The sequence below is a fragment of the Argentina silus genome (genome assembly GCF_951799395.1).
Source record: "Argentina silus genome assembly, chromosome: Y".
Lineage (NCBI taxonomy): Eukaryota > Metazoa > Chordata > Actinopteri > Argentiniformes > Argentinidae > Argentina > Argentina silus.
Window position 1 is genome coordinate 31424685 of NC_139654.1, and position 21422 is coordinate 31446106.

Sequence of the window (21422 nt, forward strand, 5' to 3'; positions counted from 1 at the left end):
ACATTTCTAGAATATGTCTCTAGTCTTACCAAATGTTGATGGCTCTATCCTGAAAGCATTTTCCTTATATAAGCAATAGGTACTGTTCTAGCAAGACCACATAAGAGATGACAAAACAGATGAGTTAATAATAGAGAATTTATTTTATTTAGAACAACCAACACATTATACATCCTAGTTTAAAATATCAACATTTACATTTAAAACATTTAAATGGAAAGTCAATATACATGTCTATACATGTCTTTCTAAAAGTGAAGTTTAAAGTTGCACTTAGGAAATAGAATCATACAAATAATGGAAAAAAAAAAAAAAAAAAAAAAAAAAAAAAAAAAAAAAAAATATATATATATATATATATATATATATATATATATATATATATATATATATATGTACAGTCCATTATATCTGTAGATAGGGCACTCTGAGCTGTATGGCCGGTAATATCGCTTTAGACTCAAACTCTCTTGATCCATATTCTAGAAGTGTTGCTGAGTAGAGTGGTACCAGAGATTAATTGAAATATTTCTGTACAGTCCATTATATGTGTCCTACGCAGTGCAGATAGGGCACTTTAAGCTGTATGGCTGGAGTAAAGTGCCATCAACATTCGCTAAGACATCGCTTTAGACTCAAACTCACCTGATCCATATTCTAGAAGTGTTGCCTTTATTTATACAGGGGAACACACACTGAGACCAAGGCCTCTTTTGCAGGTGCACCCTGTCCACAATATATATACAATTACAAAACAATACATACAAAATACAACAGAGTTAAATACAGAAATCAATACATCATATAAAACCACAGGAGAAACAATCACACCCTTCACCAAAGAGGTCCTCAATCAACACCATAAATTGACAGAGACAACCTACTGAAACATGTTTTGTCGATTTTTCCAGCAGTGAGTGTCGTAGAATTTAAATCATAGTATTTTGAAATAAAATACCGTTACCCAGGGCTGTTGATTCATTCAGAGACTTTATTCACAGAGAAAGAAGCCGGGTCAGGTTTGCAAAGTTGAACCCCTTCCACTTCCGTTACCTGTCCTTTTATTAACATCACACAGGTCAACGCCCTTCATTCAAATTCCTGTCTACTTACACCAATGATATTTAAGAACTACATTTCGTCATCCAGGGGCTACTCCCACCTGACGTGGCGTCGGTCAGTCTGTGGAGAGATCAATTGACCTAGGCTGTTTACAAAAGCCATCTGTCCTGGCTGTTTACAACTGTGTTTATTACTCATCTATCCTGTTTCTGCAGCTTTGATCTATTGTACTCCATTGTGTTCATACCCTCTAGTCAACCCCCACTTATCTGATCTCACCCCTTCTAAGATGTTCCAGGACCATCTGGTGTCCTTGTGACCTTTTCCCCTAGGTGTGGGATTACACCCCTTATATTGTCTTTAAATTTACCATATGAGATTTACCCATTTCGGTGGAGACCCGAGGAACCTCAAGAGTTAACCAACTCTGAGAACAAGTTAGGTAATTTTTGTTCTTGAATTTCAATAATGAGGTTAGGTAAGCCGTGAGTTTATGCAGTAGGGTTTTATACACAAAAAGGAGTAATGAAGAGATCTATAGGACTTTAACGACAGCAAACCTTTTTGCAATGATGAGTATTAAAACTATCACCTGTGATAAAGCAAGGGCGCTATGGTAGATGGCATCCATAGGTTTAAGAGTAGTGGCTGCTGCATTTTGGTAGATGATATCACTATAATCAATCACTGCCATGAAGGTTGATTGCACAATCTGCTTTCTGCTGTCCAGGGAAAGGCAAAATCTATTCCTATAAAAGAAGCCCACCTTAAATCTAAGCTTTTTAACAAGCTCTTCCGTATGTTTTCTGAACGTCAAGTCTTTGTCAAACCAAATGCCCAGGTATTATACGCAGGGACATGCGCAATGGGGGCACCACCCAAAGTACAGTACATATGCATAAATCATATATATTTTTCTGTGACTTGGGAAATTGTTTTTTCCAGTATTAAGCACCAACCTCAGCCCAACAAATGCTTTCTGTAGGACAGGGAATGCAGACTGTAGCTCAGAAAGAGCCTGGTCAATCGTGGGGGCAATAGCATATACAACAGTGTTGTCAGCATACAGATGCAGGTTACAATTATTTACAGATAATCCAATATTGTTAATGTAAATAGTAAAAAGAATCGATCCTTGTGGGACACCCGCCAGAAAACCTGATTTAACACTATCAGTTAAAACACACTGCATTCTGTCCGTTCAATAATTTTCAAACCAGCTACTACTGGACCAAGCCTGATCCAGGCCTATTTCAGACAACCTCTGAATGAGTAGGTGATGGTCGACTGTATCGAATGCCTTGGAGAGATCTATAAATAAGGCAGCACAATGCTTTTTCTGATCTAGGCAATTTAACACATCATCTAAGACAAGCGTAGCAGCTGAGACTGTGCTATGACCAGGTCTAAAGCCAGATTGGTGCACATTTACAATTGAATGGAAACATAAAAAGGTTCTTAGCTGGGAGTTTACCAGGGACTCTAATACTTTGGAAAGACAAGATAGCTTGGATATTGGGCAGTAGTTATCAAGGTTGGAGGGGTCATCACCTTTATGAAGAGGAAGCACATGGGTTAGCTTCCAAACCTTGGGGGCAGCACCTGAGATAACAGTCAGATTAAAAATGTGTGTCAATGACTCCGCAATCAGGGGGGGCCGAAAGCTGCAATAGACCTGGATCAAGCAGATCAGCCCCAATGGATTTTTTTACGTCAATTTTAAGCAGGGCATTGTTAGAAATTATTTTTATAAAAACAGTTTATTATTGCTATCAGAAAAATACATTACTGCAGTGTGCTAAATTTACTAATGTGGTGGCCTGTTGATAAATGAGAGATGGATCAAGCATTAGTCCCGTGGTACATTGGATTAATACATGGAGAGGTTGGGTCAGGTCATCAAGATGGATGTTGCAACACACGCATAACACAAGAATGATGTAATGGAAAAATACTAGACTAGGAAAGGACAAATCAGAGTAGGTATGTGTTTTCTTCAGCAGGGCAATATCTCTAGATGGAACGGATCGGCGATATCTCTACCTGGAACAGATCGTGTGTCAAGGGGGTGTGACCAGCCCATACACCAACGAGGGAAGAGCCAAGTCTAAACCACGGCTCCTCCCCAACCAAATAGCCAATCACAATCACTTTGTTTACTGTGAATGCTTTGTGTGACTTTTTGAATGTATCCATTTTTGGAAGGTTGGTTACAGATTAACAGCTTGCTGACTGTGATTTTCTTCGCCAAAAATGGTCCTTGTACAAGCTTGGAATTCTGACATATAAATAAATAGCTCGTCCCAGGTGAGGTCGTCAGAAATATGGACGCCAAGGAACTTGAAGCTGTTGACCCTCTCTACTGCGGACCCGTTGATGGTGATAAGGTCCTGTTCCCGGCCTTTCTTCCTGAAGTCCACCACCAGCTCCTTGGTCTTGTCGGTGTTGAGAGAGAGGTTGTTCTCCTGGCTGTCCTGGGCCAGGCGGTCGACCTCTCTCCTGTAGGCCGTCTCATCGCCGTCTGTGATCAGGCCAATCACTGTGGTGTCATCAGCGAATTTCATCACAGAGTTGGAGCCATGAGTGGCCACGCAGTCGTGGGTGTACAGGGAGTAGAGGAGGGGACTCAGGACACAGCCCTAGGGGGCTCCTGTGTTGAGGGTCAGGGGGGTGGAGGTCTTTGAGCCCATTCTCACTACCTGTCGTCGGTCCAACAGGAAGTTCAGTATCCAGTCGCATAGGCCGGAGTTGAGGCCTAGGTTCCTCAGCTTGGTGTCAAGCCTGGAGGGGACAATAGTGTTGAACCTAAACAGAGAGAATTATAAAAGGAGGAGAAATTAAAACAATTTACTCCATGACGAATTTACTGTTACGGTTCCCCCTCCCAACCAACCCTCTGGCACCACCTTGAGGCCGCGGCGGTCATCACTGGAGCGTCTTCCCAGTCGACAGCGCACCTGGACCCGATCCCCAATCAACACACCTGTGACACATCCCCAATCAGCACCCTACATAAACCCTGCCTGATCTTCACTCCAGTGCCAGATCGTACTGTGTCCCACGGTAACCCTTCGAGTATTCCTTTACGCTTCTAGCCCTAGATTACCTCTCTCTCGAGTGTCCTGTGTTTGTTTGTGTTGTCACCGCGTTCCCTTGTGTCCACATTGTTAGAAATAATTTTTATAAAAACAGTTGCATTATAATGCTCAATAGCAGACGAGTAAATAAAGCTATTCAGTTCTTTATTTAGGGTGATTAAAATAATTGTATTTGATATTTCATGTGCAAATCAATTGAATTAATATGTTTTTTAATCATCTGATACAGGGAACACTTGTTTGGTAATCATTAACTCTTGATTGAGAAGTGTTGGAAATCATTATTATAAAAAACTGTTTATGATTGCTATAAAAAAATACATTACTGCAGTGTGCTAAATTTACTAATGTGATGGCCTGTTGATAAATGAGAGATGAATCAAGCATTAGTCCCATGGTACGTTGGATTAATACATGGAGAGGTTAGGGTCAGGTCATCAAGATGGATGTTGCAACACACGCATAACACAAGAATGATGTAATGGAAAAATACTAGGCTAGGAAAGGACAAATCAGAGTAGGTATATGTTTTCTTCAGCAGGTCAGCTCGTTCCCAAGATGGAACGGACCGGCAATATCTCTACCTGGAACGGATCGGGTGTCAGGGGCTGGGACCAGCCTAAGCACACCAACAAGGGAAGAGCCAAGAGAGAATATAGTATTCAACTTCTGTCAAAAGGTGATGACGTCACATGAATTTAATCATCAAAAATAATACTTGAAAATTATAAGTCCCGCCCCTTTGGGGTGATGGGGTTTGTGTTGATGATTGTGCAATGAGATGTAGGTGAGAGGTCTCTTATATCTCCCGCCCGTTTGGGGTGATGGGGTTTGTGTTGATGGTTGTGCAATGAGATGTAGGTGAGAGGTCATGGGGTTCTGCTGTTTGTGAAATTAGAAATTAACCAGGGGCCCTGAGAGCTGGTCACAACGGATCAAAGACTTGACCAGCTGCATCAGAACTGAACTGGCTGAACCCTAACCAAGGGGTAGCTAAAGTTTGTCACTGATAAGTGCTGTGTCGTGATGACTTCATGCCGCATACATGCATCTATGTCAAAATTGCATATGTGGCTTAAAATAAAGGCTCAATGCTGAGGGTTAAAATGTGCAATTAAAAAAAAAGGCAATTAAAAAATGGTTAGGCTGCTACTCTAGTGGTAGTAATGTGTTCAATAATGAAGGGTTAGGGTTAATAAAATGGGGAATTAAAAAATGGTTACATTTTTAAAAATGACATGTTGCGGGCATGTCACTGATAAGATCACGTGTTTCCCGGGCAAAAGGTGTATATATATGAGCCTGTGTGAGATCTGTAGTCGTTGTCACTATATGACAGTGTCTAAAATGTCATCTACAAGTAAGATGTGGGAATTGGACGGCGGTCGTGTAGTGTTTGCATCAGGAGGTGCATTCCCCTATGTGGACATATACACTTTCGAAAAATTAGAAATTAACCAGGGGTCCTGAGAGCTGGTCACAACGGATCAAAGACTTGTGACCAGCTGCATCAGATCGATCTCTCAATGTTTAGTTTGAACTGACTGAACCCTGAACTGATTGACCCCCAACCAAGGGCCAGCTAAAGTTTGTTTTTGTTTAAAAAATGGTTAAATTTTTTAAAATGACAGGTAGTGGGCATGTCACAGATAAGATCACGTGTTTCCCGGGCAAAAAGGTGTATATATATGACCCTGAGAGCTGGTCACAACTCACCAAAGACTTGTGACAGCAGCATCAGATCAATCTCTCTCCACCATGGAAGATGTACGTACGTTTTTTTCCTATGTGTGTAAGGGAGGGTTTCTGTGAGAGAGGTAATCTTTAATCTTTCCAGATCAAACAATTGACTCTTCAAAGCTTCATTCGTCACCTCGTCGTGAACGTCAAATAGCACGTGTTTCGCCATATCGTCACTGGAGGGATGCTCCAGGTATGTTAAATAAATCAATCAATAAATCAACAAATTATTAAATTCATAATTAAATAAAAACTAGCTGTAACCTGCTTCTCTTCTTTTTACAATAGAACCAGAGGGTTACAACGATGAAGATTCTGGACCCCCCGGCACCTTCATGCTCTTCCATTCGCCAGCCAGCGACAGCGGGGCCTATTTGCCGACGTCACCACGGCCTTCTCTCTACAGTGAGGGTGCGCAGGTGCGAGGTCTGAACCATCTAGAGGAGAATCGTCAAGGTTTTTATGATGTTGATGATGTTCAAATGTCTCCCACCCTCAGTCAAGATGAGCATGTTGATAGTGGTCGCATTGATGCTGTTCTCACAGCTTATCGTGAAGGTATCGATGATGCTATGGGTATAACTACAGTGTCTGATGAAAGTGGTTCAGAGACCGATTCTGTGAATAGTCTAGATTTTGAGCGGACCCTGGTCAGCATTGAAACAGGGTTGCAAACGGCCCGGTTGTTACATGTGAGATCCAGAAATATAGCTCACCCTAATCATCGGCGTAATTGCCTTAGACAGATATTAAGGCGTACAGGCCTATTGAGACGTATTGCAAGACGTCTGTTTTATCTGTTCTTTCACAGATAACTGACTATGAGACCCCATGGAGTCCTGCAGATAATGTATGTTGTCAAGCCCTCAACGATGTTGAAACTCAACACGGGAGTGGTGGGGGTGATGGAGATGGTGAAATTAATGATATTGTAATGGATAATAACAACCAGCAATTACCAGAGGGGGGTGAAGCCCGGCGTGTCTGTACCGCCCTATAATGTAGGTAGCGGGGAGGATCTTGCGGAGCGTATGGAAATTGACCGAGTCTCTTTTGACACGCATGATGGCATGCAGGTAATAAACAGAGATAGCTTCAATAATGTTGAGGTGAGAACATTTTTAAATTTCCCAATGCCGAATAGGTCACATACCAACCCAAATTTCGGGGAGTTTTACCAGGCTGTAGTAAACGGTTTTCAGAACCGAATGTCTGCGATAATCGAAAGAGTTGGTGTAAACCCTCGTGATATTATTCAGCTCAATTTACGAGCTGATAGTTTACAAGATGATGTCTCAATGACAGTGCGATACGGTGAAGGTAGCTTGAAAAAGCTTGCAACGTCTGTCTTTCAGACTGTAAACAACAAGCTGCATTTCAAAAAGTCTGTTGTAATGATTGCAATCGTAACTGTTCAAATAGTGTATGTTATAGGATGCATAAAGTGTGCAGATGGCGCCCAAAAGCTGAAAAGATGGCGAGCAATTGCCAAATAAATAAAAAATGCCTTAAATGTGGATTTACATACCGTATAAACCTCACAGACTCTAAACCCCATGTCTGTGCAATTCTAGTTTGTCGCATCTGTAAACAAGACCTTCAGACTGCTAAACCGCCACCTTCATCATCTGTTCAGACTTCTGAAGAAGTGTCTGAGTGCGTCGATATTCATCAATGTTACATGCAACGTAAACCTCGTGTAGCAGAGGAGAGGATTAATCAGAAGCTGGTATTTTATGATTTTGAATCAAGCCAGACAACAGGAACACATACCCCTGTCTATGTGGCTACACAATCCTTGCAAGGGGCTAGATGGAGTGCACAGGGCCCTGATTGTGCTCTAGAGTTTTTATTGTATTACCGTCGAAAAGAATTCAAAGGCACAGTGTTCTTAGCACATTATAGCAAAGGTTATGACAGTTATCTAATTTTAGATGCTTATGTAAAACAGGGGATAACACCGTTCGTCATAGCCCAAGGGAGTAAAATCATACTCATTATAGATAGACAATTCCGGCTCAAATTCATTGACACATATTCCTTCATCCCCATCCCCTTAAGACAGTTTCCAAAAGCGCTCGGTTGTAAAACCGAAGCAAAAAAGGGATATTTCCCTCATAAAATGACCGATTATTCAAACATGTTAAATAAGTACAAAGGTCGGTACCCCGCTGCTGAAATGTATGGGTTTGATGAGATGTCTGTAGAGCAGAGAAACAGTTTCTTTAAGTGGTATAACACAGTAAAAGATCAGGAATTTGACTTTTTAACCGAGTTAAAGGCTTATTGTCGGAATGATGTGGAGATTTTAGCCGAAGGTGCCACCAATTTCCGCAATGAATTTATAAAGACAACTCGATGCGACCCTTTTGCAAGCGTGACAATTGCGTCAGCTGCTTTAGCTGTTTTTCAAACCAACTTCTTAATCAAAAACACAATCGCATTACCCGATGCTAACAACTACAGACGACAATTCAAGGCATATTCCCATGCTTCGATACAGTGGCTTGAGTATCTAGCATTTTCACGCGGCATTGACATTGAACATGCATTAACACCGCAAGGTGAACGTTGTTTTGGTCCTCTTCATGTCGATGGATTTGCCGTGATAAAGGGTGTGAAAACAGCATTAGAATTCTATGGCTGTTATTTTCACGGTTGTCCGACTTGTTATAACCCTCATGACGTATCACCGCTTACAGGATCAGAGTTTGGGGTGATGTACTCTAACACCATGAAAAGGCTAACTCGGTTAGAAACAGAGTTTAAGCTGAAAACAGAGGTTATATGGGAACATACATGGAATTCGATGAAACAACAGCAACCTTCTGTTAAATTATTCCTTGAGAGATACCAGGAGCCGAGCCCTTTAAATCCCCGGGCCGCGCTATTCGGAGGAAGAACAGAGGCCATATGCTTAAGGCATATTGTTGAACAGGGTCAGACCGTTCAATATGTCGATTTTACCAGTTTATATCCGTACTGTAATGCAGAGTTTGAATATCCAATTGGCCACCCGGTTATAATCAGAAAAGATTTTAAACCGGTTGAAAATTACTTTGGCTTCATACATGCTAAAGTTCACCCGCCGAGGCGTTCCCTGTGCTACCTGTGCTAAAATGACGAAGGTAAACTGCTTTTTACACTCTGTCGAACATGTGGGATTGAGAATAATCAAGCAACGGCGTGCATGCACTCACAGGAAGAGAGAGCGCTTCAAGGTGTATGGGTTAGTATTGAGTTAATAGAAGCCCAAAAAAGAGGCTACATTATAGCTGAAATTTATGAGGCCTGGCAATTTGAACAGAGATCCGATAAATTGTTTAAAGATTACATCTACACATTCCTTAAGCAGAAGCAGGAGGCCTCTGGGTATCCTGATGAGGTTACAGACGAGGTTAGTAAACAGGCTTACATAAACGATTATATAGAGAACCAAGGTATCCAACTTGACCCTCATAAAATTGAGTACAACGCAGCCAAGCGTCAGATCGCAAAACTTTTACTTAATTCCCTCTGGGGAAAAATGGCTCAAAGATCTAATCAACTTACAACCTCCATCGTGAAAGAACCCAAAGAGTTTTTTCAGTACCTCTTTAGCAGTAAGTATGATATAAGCCAGTTCCATTTCATAAATAATGATGTTGCAATCATTCAATGGCGTCATAATTCCAGGTGTGTCTTACCACCCGGCGAATCAAATATTTTTTTAGCTGCGTTTACGACAGCATATGCGAGAGGTGTATTATACAAACAGTTACATTTATTGCAAGAGCGAGTCCTATACTATGACACCGACTCAATCGTTTACCTCTCTACCCCCGAGGATCTTTATACCCCTCCGACAGGCAATTATTTAGGTGATTTGACATCGGAATTAGCGGCTGATGATTATATTTGTGCGTGGACAGCAGCGGGACCAAAATCCTACGGCTTTCTCACCCAGCAAGGAAAGGTGTGTTTGAAAGTCAAAGGTTTTATCCAGAATTATGAAAATTGTAAAAAACTTAACTTTAATAATTTGACTGATCTGGTAGAAGCCTATATTATAGATCCTAACACGCGACGCGAGATCCCTGCCCGTTACAATAGCATTAAACGTGATATCAAAGCTTTTTCGCTCGCTAATAAACAACAAGTGATAAACTTTTCAGTTGTTTTTGATAAGAGACGCCTTCTCCCCTCAGGTAGAACACTGCCGTTTGGTTACTGAGTTGTTATTACCTGTTATCACCTGTTATTACCTAGGTTCACAATAGACTGTGTTCACAATATTACCGGGTGTTTTCTATAGTTGTGTAGGAACATTATTTGAAAAAATGTATTCTACAATGTATCCTAATGGTGTTTTATTGTATTTGAAAAATGTATTCTACAATGTATTATACAATGTATCCTAATGGTGTTTTATTGTATTTGAAAAATGTATTCTACAATGTATTCTACGATGTATCCTAATGGTGTTTTATTGAAATTGAAAAATGTATATCTCATTAAATTCTTATTCATACGTCACCCCGCCTCATCATTTTTACATATTCCAGGCTGGATAAAATCAGGGTTCACCGTTAACCATGCTGTTAGTCTGCTATAACTCAGCCTTGAGAATGGAGGTGACAGCCGACCTGGCATTCCAAATGCCATGTAGCATGCTAATAGTGGGGCCTAGTGGCTCAGGTAAAACTTTTTTTGTAAAACAATTACTTGAAAACATGGAGAGTACATTTTCAAAAGTTCCGGCTCGTATAATCTGGGCATACTCTTCATACCAGCCATTGTATGACGAACTCAGTCAAAATGTCAATATCGAATTCATAGAAGGTATTCCCGCAAACTTTAATGATGAAAATCTTTTCCCTCGGAACCAGCACAATCTTTTAGTAGTAGATGATTCCATGGATGTGGGAGGCAATCATGATGAATTAATAAAAGCGTTCACAGAATATTGACATCATAAAAAATTGAGCGTATTTTATCTGCTTCAGAATTTGTTTAATCAAGGGAAACATTCGCGCACGATTAGTTTAAACACTAATTACATGGTGCTGTTTAAATCACCGCGTGATAAAATGCAGATCCGGGTTTTAGCTCAACAAATGTATCCCGGCCTGAAAAAATTCTTTTTAGAAAGTTATGAAGATGCTACAAGGGAACCGTATACATATTTAATCGTTGACCTACGTCCTAATTGCCCAGAAGCCTTAAGACTAAGAAGCGGGATACTTCCAGGAGAGTGGCCGACGGTCTATCAACCTAGAAAGTGACAAGAGACTTTTTAAATAAATAAACAATGTCTCAACGGATAAAAAGAAACCTTCCCATTTTAAAAGCTTTGCTCGCTCTAAAACCCAAGGAGAGAAGAAGCTTTCTATGTAGGGGCTCAGAAGATCTCATACTCGCACTGTGTGAGATTGCATTAAACATATTGAAGGGAAACATCCCTCTCACACCTGACCAGTTCACTAAATTAAAAAAACAGAAAAAATTTATCAAGCTTTTTGCCGAGCGTAAAACTGGATTTAAGCACAAGCGGAAAGTGCTGACGCAATCTGGGGGCTTCCTGCTACCATTATTAGCCACTGCAATTCCGTTTATAACTAGTCTGTTTTCTCGTCAGAGATAGCCATAGACACTCTGGTTATGGCTGCGTTTAATAAAATGTACATGATTTCTCCACAACAGCTGGATAATTTAACCCAAAAGAGTTCACAGAGCATTGGTGAGCGAGCCCAACATGTCTTGCAAAACAATATGGAACGAGTTCTGAAACAGACAAGTGTTGACTAAAGCCAAGCAGTTCAATGATTTACTCGATAAATATCTAACCTGACACCGCAAGGGGGAGACTCTAGATCGCGAAATCGTTTTTAAACTACCTGACAAGCCCTCTGAGAAATCAGGTGAAGCTGATGAAGGCTACATAAGAGTGGGAGAGGAGGAAGAAGCTTCTGACAACCTGGAGGGTGAGATTTTGGAGAATATAGGTTCTCGCAATCGAAAAAATGCCGCCTACATTCTGCAGAAGCTTCGTCAATCAAACCTTCTAAGATGGAATCGTTCAGGCGAGATAATTGTCCAGGATACCCCTATTAAAGGATCTCATATTTTCGATTTGATGAAGACGCTGTCAAACCGTCGGTTCCATTCCGGAACTCTACCACGCGGATGGGATGTATTTTTAAATACAATTTCTGAATTAAATATTCCAATCACAACGGTTACGAACACACTGGCTCGCCAGCAATTACGGCTTAAACCCTCCAAAACCTCGAGTGAATCAATTCCTCAGATACGTCACAGCAAGAGAAACCGTGGAGAAAAAAAAAAAAAATCTCCATTGTCAACATCATTATTATTAGACATGTCTTACGCCAGGACCCCTTCTAAAACACCTAAGGATATATTACAGATGGCTACATCAGCAGACTCTGAATGGTCAATGCCCACCGAATGGCAGCTCTCTACACCCATCCATCCTAGATGGCTAGATTTCAATCGAAAAAAATGAATTCAAGCAGACTGTATGATGTTTTAATCAATAAAATGATTTATTGAAATTAATATATGACCGAAAGAGTATTCATTCATGACAATTATAACACTCTTTAAACAGTTTTAAAGAGCAGGCATTCTGATTATACATTTTAACAGTCTTCACCCGTGAAATACATTTAGCATATTTCTTGACAAACTTGCTGACCATAACATCATTCTTTTTTAAATGATCAGAATACAATCGCATTGTTTCTTGAAAGGAGAGTCCTTTAAATCGTTGACAGAGGAAGAATACTACATGGGCTCCACAAGTCGTTGAATAATCATCTTGAACCTTCTGTTTGTTATAGCGTATTTCATGAGCATTCCTTGATAGAAAACGCATAAACGCTTCAGGGTAGAATCTGTGATCTGGAGGATTTGCATATGAATCAAAAGATGTTGCCTTGTCAGGTTCAGCTTCAATAATCATACCCCACCCAATGTTCGCCCTCTCTGTTCTGATCGTGCGTGTTAACGACTAGATAGCTCGGTCGTCTATCTATCTTGGAGGGTAGTAAATCACTAGGCCAAACACCTGCAAAAGCATCACCTAAAATTGGCTTTAATATAGACTCCAGCTGATGGTTATCCATCCTTTTTCAGGTTTAAAGGTTTCCACTTTTTTTAATAGTCGATCAGGACTTGTCGCTTTGAGTTTATCTCTATGACACTGTCATAGCAGGCATACACTATCAGGGTCATTGTCTGAGGCAGGGCTACTCTGAATCTTAAATCCAGACGACAGGTACCATGCATCGAGGGTGAGAGAGCCTCGCTGTCTAATTCATCATCCCTCGACAAATTGAACAGGAACAATGAGTAACCGTTTTCAAAGTTGTCACGGTTAATGCAGAGCGGAGAGTCTCTGATATGTCGGTTTGTACCCACATATAAGTTGTAAAATTCTCGAACACTCTGATGTGTATCAAAGTGGGGTTGGTAGGGTTTTGCGGGGATAAAGCGTGAATTTACACTGAGACTGAGATATTCAAGATCCAAGTGCTGGAATCTGAACGGGTTCTTTTCCCTTGCTCCAACGAAAGCTCGATGATCAACTAATCCCGCTACTATATATTTAGGGAGCCTCCCTAAATATAAATTGTCTTGCGCGCACACCCGTGAACCTCTAGGGATTGTATAATTCTTAACGACTACCCTGCTTATAGGGTATAACGCATTGGATTTCATCAGAGCAGCCGAATGTCCTAACATGACATCGGGTGAAACCTGTACTTTTTTACGCAAAAATACTTGCAGATAGGATTTTTAATGCATACTCCTGGTCAGCAGCTGACACCAGTGTAAAAGCACTTTTGGCTTTCACCAGTGTTCAAACGGACATCCACATTGTTTAACAAGAGTCTTTCGGAGAAGAATATGTCACTGTGTAGAGGTCCCATTAGTTCGAATGCGCGTGAACCTCGACAGAAGCTCGCGCGCTTAACAAGCCCTGTGTTAGGACCATCAGCCGCAATAGATACAGAATCCAAATCAACACCTTCATCTTTATACCAGAGCCCTGCTGAAAACTGGCTCTCCAAGGTTTCTTTTGAAAAGTTGAGCAGAGTTTCAATAATAGATCTGTAAGGATGTGTTGCGGACGATGAGCTAATGAGAACATCATTCAGACTGACATCTACCTGTGAGAATATAGTATTTAATGGGTATTGTATTATTCCACAATTATCAGCGCCTGCAAGATCTGTTCCATCTGCCTTGGTAATCTTGAGTCGTAGATAGAGCAATGTTGAGTTTAGATCTAGATAGGCACTTCCACTTCCGGATATCTGAAAATCCAGAACCTCTTGATCCACAATAGAGTTTAGAGGATGGATCTCCACATAACTGCTTTGTTCTATAGACAATTGGGTCATGGGCGGTGCAAAAAGGTCAAGTTCCGATTTGGTGCACTCAGCTGAGAGATGATGTACAAGAGACATTCTTCTTATTCTTATTCTTATTATTTTTAGAATATATGTCCGTCACTTAGTCTTTTAGCCTTTCTGGGTTTTTTTGATATGCGTTTCTTAGAGGTGCGATGCTCTAACAATGCCACAGATCTTTTTTTTCTTCTTCCTCTGGCAAGGCGTCCTATTCCTGATCCTTCCTGAGACTGGCTGGCTCGATTGGCGATATGACTGGTTACGGCCCCCACAACGTCTGATGCTATCCCCTTCGCTGCTGATTTCAAATGTGGTTTAACAATATTTGCCCCTCGCTTAAGAAACGGTAGGACAAATCTGAACGCCCGACTTAAGATAGACCCTAACCCTCGGCCATATTGCACAGGAGCACCTAAAAACCCACTTAGACTGCCACGACCTGTTTGGTTTACGTAATAATTCACAAATCTTTGTGAATCCATTCTTTATTATTTATTTATTTTTTTGCGGCTGTTTTTGCTTTGTTCTATAGATTCAGATGAGAGACTTTGGTTTAAAGTGCAGCTTGCAAATTGTCTTCCCGTATGTGAATCGAATCGGCTTGTTTAAATCCGTTTTTAGCTCAATCTGTATATCCTGTATGCGCTGTTTATTAACAGGAACGTAGTGTAGCTTGCTATAGGAGAGAGTGATTACATCACCGTAAGATCCTTCTTTTTTAACGATTCTTAGAAGGGGAACAACATAGTCTCCAACATGCTGTGCTTCCACGATATTCGTATAGACGAAAAAATTATACTGCCCTGCATTAATATCGCTGGGATAGTTACTCCTGGGATTTCCACCCGATCGTGTCCATTCGTCAGGCTCAAATCCTAGCATGTAGGCTAGTGGAGCCTTGAACCTGAGCGAATATTTATCAGGTCCTAATACAGAAATTCTTTTATGTATAGAACTGTAATATAAAAGTAGATCTGTTTTTTGTTTCTTAAATATGGCATTTATCTCCTTCACTATCGCATCGACACTGTCATAATAGCCTGTAGGGATTTTCTGGTAGATTGGAGGGTCCCGCGGTCTCGAATGGTCTTTCAGGTCATAGGTATCTTCTAAACTTATAATATTATTCCATGTATGACAGTACATTATCTCTGCTAACGCCACCTCATAAGGTCCATGTAACTCTATAGGCTGAGACAGCGTTATCGTATAATTTGAACTGTTATTGCTAGGGTAAACGTTGTGACATGCATTTGAAGGGAGTGTCACATAGAAAGATTCTCGCTCCTCCATCCTTGCTTCTTCTAGCTTGGCTTCTTCTTGTTTTTCTTCTTCCCAAGCTCTATGACCTCTTTAGCAGGCAGCCATGAGTCAAACTGACTAGGCCAACCTTGCCAGTGGATTAAAACCATCTTCCGTCCATTTTGAATTTTCTTGTCTAAAATCCTTTCTACCCGAAAGACCGTGTCAGGGGTGATTCTCACTTTCTGCAGTTCTGCCTCATAGAATGTGCCAGTAAGAATTTCACCTTTTATATCCCTTAATTTATAAACGGTCGGGAGTCTAGGGATACATTCGTTAACTATAAAGTATTCATCAGTGAATGATTGTTCGTACATTTTATCGAATATCCCCCTGTATTTGGAAATCCGCACTATGTTTGAATTTAAACACTGGGGGCTTACTGTTCAGAGGTAAAGTCCCGTATAAATTCTCAAAGACTTGCATGCTATTGGAGGGTGTTACCTCAACAGGTTTCATTTTGATACTGCTATGATAACTATTATTATAGCTATCAAGCAAATCCGGAATCACATCAATATATCTGCGGGTGTTCTTAGCAGTGAAAAACCTCCACATCTTCGTCTTCAGCGTACGGTTAAAACGTTCCACGACTGACGCCTTCAAATCACTACCCGTTGCAAAGTGTTGAATATTATGTTTCTTCATTAGTTTTTCAAAGATACGGTTAAAAAATTATTTTCCTGCATCCGTTTGAATTTTAACAGGTATACCGCTCTCCTCTAAGACTGCAGCAAAGGCCTCTGCAACTACGACGGCCGTCTTGTTTTTTAAAGAGCGTGCATAAGCTTTTTTTGAAAATACATCTATTACTGTAAGCAGAAATTTAAAGTTATCATTGTCTTTAGACAGTGCACTCATATCGCAAAGATCCGCTTGAAATTGATACATAGGACGTGGCGCAAAAACACGATTTCTAGCATAGGTTTTTCTAGCCGTTTTGTGTAAGGTATACGCCTCCTGACCAGACAGCCATTCTCGTACTTGATCAGGGCTAACTTTTTCAGCCGTCTGCTCTTCGACGGCTTTTTGAAGTTTTTCTACCCCTCCAAATGATCCCGGGTGTGCAGGGTCATAATATATTCTCTTCATTACACGCTCAGACTTTTTTGAGGTCATGACGACTAGTAAGCATGCAAGATCTGAGTACAATGACGATTTTGCATAATTATTTATTGACTACATGTCATTACATTTGAATGATTAATACATGTTTTTAATACAACCCCACAGAAGTGTGTAAGGCATTTCGGGCCCTCAAATGGTAGACCATTCTTAAAGCGATATGCTGCTACATCAATTATATAGGTATACAACACCATGAGATGACTAAATTTGAAGCTATGCCTAGACACTTCTCTAATAATTCCATCTAATGTTTTTTCAAATTTCTCCGCATCAGATACATTTGAACCAATATACACCAATTCCTTCCAACGGTTAAAAGACACACAATCTCTCACAATTTCCAATGACCTCTCAAAACGGACAACTTGTTCAATGTCAACATCGCTACATGTTTGAAATAAAGATTCATCATTAACACGATTAGCAATAGCCCGTTTTACAAGAGAGCTGACCCCAGGATGACCTGAAGCGGAATTTAAAAAGTTAAAGAATAGTCTGAAAGCATTCCCCATTTTTGATCAGTTTAGACTAGTTCAAAAGAGGGTGTGAACTATTTCAACACTCTTCCAGTAGGATATGAGTTCATCTGTCATATGATCCCGGCCCTTGTCAACCCCCACATACGCATCAACGATCTCTTTAAGCTTCGCCTGGATGTTTTCTTCATACTTCAGACCGTATAGAAAGGCCTCGGCTGCTCCTTGAACACGGCCGGTTGCTATCTCCCCTAATCCAACCGTCTCCAGAGCAACCATAAGAGTCGGGAGAAATTTCCATGTCCACAGGGCGGTCATCAGCGCCTCAAAGTTGCTGTAAAAGTAATCACTCTCTAGAGGGTACAGACAAGCATGCTGACGTTGGCTTGGATGACCGGTTTTACAGCCATAACATTAGTTTTTTATCTGATCCTCTATCACCAATGTTAACACAATGGCAACGCTGGCCTTCACCGTGTCCAGAAAAACATCACCACCCAGATGCTGAGATTGAAGCCGGTAGGGTTCGTTCTGAACCACAGGGGATCCCGCTACTTGCAGGCGAGGCGAAGTCGGAGGTGTAGGATAGGCGTTGAGGACAGAACGATCTTCAGCCACGGGGGCAGCAAAATCTGAAGCCTGACACCCAGGGGTGTACAGACAGGGTGCTTTGTCCGATGTGGGCTTGTCGGTATATGGCCTATATCTTTTGCCGGGGAATTCAAGAGGCCAGTACGGAGTATTTGACACGTCGCTGACGGGCGAGTCAGGAGAGTAGGTGACAAGGCTAATAGTCTCCTCTTCATCCTGAGATTCTAGCGGTTTACATTCCGCAGCAGCAGAGTAGCCTTCGTCTTCACTTGATGAAGGCAAATCGTTGACTGTGAAAAAATCAGCCATGTTGAAGTAATGTCGCACAAACTCGTTTTTCCGTTTTTTCTTATATAGATTGAAGGGGGGTGTGTCTAGTAGGCGTGTCTAGTAGCCATTGGTAGTAGAGGTGTCTAGCATGATTTACTATGATTCAACACCGTCTGTTTCAAGCATGTCTTCGGGAAAAAGATTACGTCTGGATGGCTCAGAGTCAGACAGAGATCTAGGGGTTAAACGCCTGGACGGGCCTGAGATCCGTTTACCAGAGCACGTGTTCAGACGTTTTGACAGCTGGATGAGTCTCAGTCTCTGACTTTCCTGATTGAAAAACTCGGTGATAGCTTTCAAGAGATTTGTCAACCTTGAGAAGTCTACCACTTTGAATGCCAGTTTAATCGGCCAGTAGCGCTCTTTCTCCATCACCGTCTTTGGTCTTTCAGAAGACTCTGCCTCTGTCTGGAATCGCACCAACAGCCATATGTGAGATCTTGAACAGTCAACAAGAAAAGCTTCCTGCAGGGAACGGCTCGGTACTCTGGGATCCACGTTCATCTGGATAGAGGGTTTCATACCCTCCAGGGTCGCATTTTGCTTGTCGTGTACAGAATGCATGTAGCAGATGAATTCCAGGATGTGACCCTTCAATCTTTCGAATTCTGATTAATAGATTCTCAGAAGATTCTCTGATTCTTTTTCTAAAGTGTATATGTCCACATAGGGGAATGCACCTCCTGATGCAAACTCTACACACACTACACGACCGTCGTCCAATTCCCACATCTTACTTGTAGACGACATTTTAGACACTGTCATATAGTGACAACTACTACAGATCTCACACAGGCTCATATATATACACCTTTTGCCCGGGAAACACGTGATCTTATCAGCCCGCGACATGTCATTTTTAAAAATTTAACCATTTTTTAATTCCCCATTTTATTAACGCTAACCCTTCATTATTGAACACATTACTACCACTAGAGTAGCAGCCTAACCATTTTTTAATGGCCTTTTTTTTTAATTGCACATTTTAACCCTCAGTATTGAGCCTTTATTTTAAGCCACATATGCAATTTTGACATAGATGCATGTATGCGGCATGAAGTCATCACGACACAGCACTTATCAGTGACAAACTTTAGCTACCCCTTGGTTAGGGTTCAGCCAGTTCAGTTCTGATGCAGCTGGTCAAGTCTTTGATCCGTTGTGACCAGCTCTCAGGGCCCCTGGTTAATTTCTCATTTCACAAACAGCAGAACCCCATGACCTCTCACCTACATCTCATTGCACAACCATCAACACAAACCCCATCACCCCAAACGGGCGGGAGATATAAGAGACCTCTCACCTACATCTCATTGCACAATCATCAACACAAACCCCATCACCCCAAAGGGGCGGGACTTATAATTTTCAAGTATTATTTTTGATGATTAAATTCATGTGACGTCATCACCTTTTGACAGAAGGTGAATACTATATTCTCTGCCAAGTCTAAACCGTGGCTCCTCCCCAACCAAATAGCCAATCACAATCACTTTGTTTACTGTAAATGCTTTGTGTGACATTTTGAATGTATCCATTTTTGGTGAGCACATCGTTTGGGAAAATCTATCGGTTCTTGTAGCCTACTCTTGCAAATTACGTCGGTAAAGGAAACGAATGCGATTGTTGCGATAATAACGCCTCTGGTAAGTGTAACAATAAATTACTGACTTTGATTGTAATCACAGGAGTAATTATGTCATCTGTAAACTGATTTCAATTTACTCTTGGGAAAGCTTAGCTTCCCCAAGCCAATGGCACACCTAAAAGCCTTAGCTTTTGTCATCGTACATGAATTGCAAAAATGGTTTGAATGTGCTTGTGGATAGTTTTCATCTTACTGTCCTCAAATTTTTCCTGTTATTTGTAATTGTGATTAAGTCTTTGGTTTTTGGTTGTTTTTTCTGTTTTTCTATTATATATCACAAATAGATCTTGCATGATTTTGTTACCCTGGGATATTGTCGTGCTGATATCCAGTGGAGGGACGTATGTTACGACGCCATTCTATCTCTTTTGTTCGCCATTCAGTTTGTCTGTGTTTCAGGCGAACAAGCGGGCGTATCTGTATACGGATTTTGGTGGCGCCAGCCTTGATTTAAATGTGTATAGCTATTTACAGTTGAATGAGCCTAGCGGACATCCTGAAGAAATCGCACCCTCACCATTTGTCAATTCCTTTGCGATTGTAATGTATCTCACACCTTGTCCATTGCTTGGCCTAAAACCTAGTCATGTGTTGCTTTGAAACTGTTAAATTGGTTATTTTGTTGATACTCTATTCTCATTCTTCCTATGTGCATTAATGTGATGTTGTGCGCGAGATAAAGGTTCTGCCACAGGGATGAGCAATGCATTGTCAATGATTATTAACCATGAAATATATTTTGGAGTCAGATATAACGTAATTTTAACTTGACTTAGTTGGTCCACTTGTGTTGAGTTCGATTCATCATGTTCATAACTGTTAGAAGTAATTATTGGGAATAAATGTATGTCTCTGTGGGGGGACATGCAGCGTTCGGCCTGTAGAGGGAGCTACAGGACCGTGGCCAGGGTTGTGTCGGCGAGGCTTCGTTGCACACCTGTTGCAAATGAAGCCTCGTTGGCTAGTGCTTAAGATGTGTGTGCCTCTGCTTTTTCAGTAGGTGGGCTGGGAACGGCGGAGCAGAGAAGGACGACTGGAAAGTCAGAGCGATATATTACGAGTTGTGAAATTACAAGAACTGTCTTAATAAACGGGTTATTCCCTCACCCACACACTGCGTCTGCCTCTGACCATCGAACATTGTTACAGTCTCATTTTTGACCCGTCCTCTATTCTTCAGTGTTTTATTTTATAGTCTTCATTATCATCATATTTTTTTATTGTGACATCCCATACACTGAGAAGAATCTGTGGACGGTAGGCAGTTCTATGTAGCCACACAAATATGTTTTCTTTTCCACCATTTAATTATGAAATTCAACACACCAATCTTAGCAGTGCTGTCACTGGCCAACTTGCCTTGACAATGAATAAGCCAATATTTATGTAAGTTAATTCACACACCCACACCGCCCCCCCCCCCCCCCCCCCCCCCCCGGACAATTTTACTACTCTTACCCTACAGTATTCCTATAAACTGTACATACTGTATCCTCACTTGTACACACTGCTCTTATACTACATACTACTGCTCTTCTGTACATATCTGTCTATACTGTTCATAATGCACATATCCTTTTTTTTTTTTAATGCTACTGTTAATACACTGCACATATCTGTACATACT